Source organism: Choloepus didactylus, chromosome 6 (assembly GCF_015220235.1).
Source record: "Choloepus didactylus isolate mChoDid1 chromosome 6, mChoDid1.pri, whole genome shotgun sequence".
Lineage (NCBI taxonomy): Eukaryota > Metazoa > Chordata > Mammalia > Pilosa > Megalonychidae > Choloepus > Choloepus didactylus.
This window is the reverse complement of record NC_051312.1, coordinates 23,921,552-23,925,360: the sequence shown is the minus strand read 5'-3', so window position 1 is coordinate 23,925,360 and position 3,809 is coordinate 23,921,552. Positions and strand designations below refer to the sequence as shown.

The 3,809-nt window shown below is 39.7% G+C and overlaps 1 pseudogene; it reads right to left on the bottom strand.

The window, feature by feature from the left end:
* Positions 1 to 1,176: 1,176 nt before the first annotated feature.
* LOC119536726 lies at positions 1,177 to 2,155 on the bottom strand (annotated as a pseudogene).
* Between the last annotated feature and the right edge of the window lie 1,654 nt (positions 2,156 to 3,809).

Here is a 3,809-nt window from a genome sequence, read left to right as displayed (position 1 = left end):
TCTGACTTATTTCACTCAACATGAACCTTCAAGGTTCATCCATGTTGTCATGTGTCAGAACTGTATTCCTTTATGTGGCTGAATAATGTTCCATAGTATGATATACAGCACATTCACCCATTCACATATAGATGGACACTTAGGTTGAATTCATATTTTCACAATTGTAAATAATGCCACTATGGACAACTGTGTACAAATATCTGTTCTAGTCCCAGCATTCAATTCTTTTGGGTATGTACCTACAAGGGGTATTGCCAGGTCATATGGTAATTCTGACCCAATCTTGCCACTCTCTAACTAGTTCATTATTTTCTATTCACTCTGGTCCTAAACAGTTCCTTGAAAGTGTCACGGTAGTTACTCCAGAGATTCCCTGTGTTTTTCCTCTATCTAGAATATTCATCATATGAAGTCTTTCTTCAGATCATTTTCATCAATTATCAGTGCTTTTTGTTATCATTAATCTTATTGATTAATACATTTGATCACTTTTCATAAAGAAATCACAACATAATTCAAATAACCTTGAAATGTTGACCTGCTTATAGAATCATCTCTGACCATGGAATATGAAGTGCTCTCCCAGAAATAATCATAGCACTTTTTTTACATTAATGATTCTAATGATCACTCTCTGACATTTTTTTTAAATTTTAATTGCTTAATGATTGTCTTCTTTTCCCCCTAACCACTAAAATTTGGCTATTTGGGAAAAAATGGCCATTGCGTTCTATAATCATGCAACAGAAACCTCGAAGTTGCCAAGAATAAATAAAACAAAACTCCTTGCCTCACAGATTTTCAGTCTAGAAAGAAAGATGCAAAGCAACAAAAGTCAACTCAGGTAGAGAGAAGAGCAGACACAGAGGCACTGAGGTGAGGAAAGGCTTGTCTACCTCTCTGACATGTGAAACACTCAACATGAAAGGGGCTTAGTGAAGGAGCGTTGAAGTGCTCAAGATGTGGTTGGAGATGTAGAGACAGTAACCAGGTTAATGACAGGATTCTAGGTCAAGGCAAGGAGTCTCTAAAGGCTGGGGGGAGCCAAGGAAGGGTATAAAACAGGAGAGTATCACAATTCCTAAATACCTTAAATCATAAATCAGACTGATATTTTCAAAAGGTCTCCCTGGCTTCTAGCACAAAACAGACAGCTCTATTTCTTCTGCATTTCTAACAGAATAACTTCTCTTTATGAGAAACACATGATGTTCTCAGTATGACAGTTAATTTCCAACTGAAGTCTCTTGCTTCATCCAGTTTCCTCATGGCATTTTTCACCTCCGCATTCCTCAGGGTGTAGATCAAGGGGTTTAACATGGGTTCTACAATGCTGAAGGTCACAGCCATTGTCTTGTCTATGGGGTAAGTGGCCACAGGCCTCATGTATAAGAAGATACACGGCACAAAGAACAAGATGACCACTGTGAGATGAGAGCCACAGGTGGAGAGGGCTTTGCGCTGCCCTTCAGAGCTGCAAGACCTCAGGGAACAGAGGATGACCACGTAGGAGGCAATGAGCATAAAGAAGATGGTCACATACATCATCCCACTGTTGAGGATGGTGAGGAGGCCCAGGACATGAGGTCCATGCAGGCCAGTTTCAACAATGGAAACAAATCACACACTTAGTGATCAATGACATTGGGGCCACAGAAGGGTGATTGGTACATAAAGAGAAGCTGTATCATTGCATGCATAGTTCCCCCCACCCAGGCCGCTCCCAACAGCAGGCAGCACACCTGAGGACTCACGATGGTCAGGTAGTGCAGGGGCTTACAGATGGCCACATAGTGGTCATAGGCCACAACAATGAGAAGGAAGATCCCCACACTACCAAAGAAATGTTCTGCAAAGAGCTGGGTCATGCAGCCTTTCAGGGAGATGGTAGTGCTCTCAGAGAGGGAGTCCACAATAATTTTGGGGGCAATGACAGAAGAGTGGGTGACATCCCTGAGGGACAAGGAAGTAAGGAAAAAATACATGGGTGATCTCAGATTCTGGCTTGTGATCATGGTTACCACAATGAGTAGGTTTCCCATGACTGTGGCCACATACATGATTAGAAACACAGCAGAGAATATTTTTTACATTCTGGGTTCTTTGAAATACCAGAAACAATGAATTCTGTCACATTGTTTTTATCTCCCATTCATCAGGTGCTGATATGATCTCCAGAGAAGAGTTCGTAAACCTAAACAAAAGCAACATATGATTTACAAATTAGTTATTATTTGACTTCATTTATTTCCAGAACTCAGGAAAATATTTTATTTTTATTTATCCATTCATTCATTCACTATCCAAGCCTTTAGCTTTTAGTATGTTCTAAGTATCATAAAGGACAGATAATTTGTTAATGCACAGTTTCCACAATGTATTTTCTCTTTTTTAAAATGATTTTTCCATGCAAAATATGTTTCTCCTCCTCTGTCTTCCTTTATGAGTGTTATTCTGTATAGGTAATTTTCATTGAGCATCCACCTTGTTCCAGGCACTAGACTACACATGAAGGAACTGAGTCTTACAGTCTAGGAAACTTAACCAAGCTTGCACAGCTGGTAGGTTGTAAAGCCAGAATGTGGACCATGTTTTCTGACTGCAGAATCAGTGCTCCTAAACATCAGTATTGCTTCTCTAGTAATTTTGTTGTGAGTTTATTATTCACCAATCATTGTGCTAAGAACATTATAATCATTATCCCACTTTGTCTTCAAAACAGTCTGGTGACATTAGTTCTTCAAGCAGTGCTCTTTTTTGAACAATAGGGTAATTATTTGTAATTCTGTGTTTTACTTGTAACTATTACACGGCCATAATACACCTGAACTATTGATTATATAAGCGCTGATTAATATGTTGCTCAATGGTGAAGATTTCCAGTCATGATGCTCCAGAAAAGACCCAGATCCACAAGATAATTGATTCCATCTCTCTACATGAGCCTGAACCAGCCCAAGTCATTCTTTTCAGTAGCTGCTTTTCCCTAAATGGAGCATAGGATTCTGGAGCATAATAATTACAACTATTAAACAGTTAGCTTTTAAGTTCACTAACTATGTTGCTGGGCATTGTGTCAAGTATGATACCTGTATCTCATTTAATACTCATGATCCCTTATGGGGTAGGAACCATTAATACTCGCATTTTAAAGAACAGAAAACTGGGGCCTTGAGAAGTCAAATGCCTTGTCTAGTATTACACACCTGGTGTGATGTGGCTGGTACATTGATCACACAGATCAAATTCTTAACCACTATGTTCTATAGCTGGAGAGAAGAACAGAGTACATGGTGTTTTAGGGGAGTTACTACTGCAACCAAGAGGGAAAGCTAAAATGAAAACATAGCATACATTGCTGGTGGCTTTTAAGCAAGGCTGACTGCCATGTGGTAGGAATTTTGCAAAGAGTATGTCTTCCAATTGATATCTGGATTATACCACTCTGTGTATGCAGACAGGTCACATTTGCTCACACCAACCCCAGTGCTCAGCCCCACTACTCACACAAAGTGGAGAAGGACAACATAAGACTATGAAAGTGACATTATATTCACATGACTTGATCCCACTCTTCTCTATCCTAGTCCTGGAACTGAGGTGTTTCTTGGAAAAGGCCTTGTGAAGTGTAAGAATGCTGGGTCAGGAAAGGAGGACTGCATCACTAATTAGTCTGTTATTTGGGCATGTTACTGGCATCTCTGAGCCTCAATTTCCTCAGCTGCAGAGTGAGGATGGTTCACTAGATGAATGGCAACAAGAGGGATTTAGTTCTCTTCAAACACACTTTTTATTTGCATTAATTG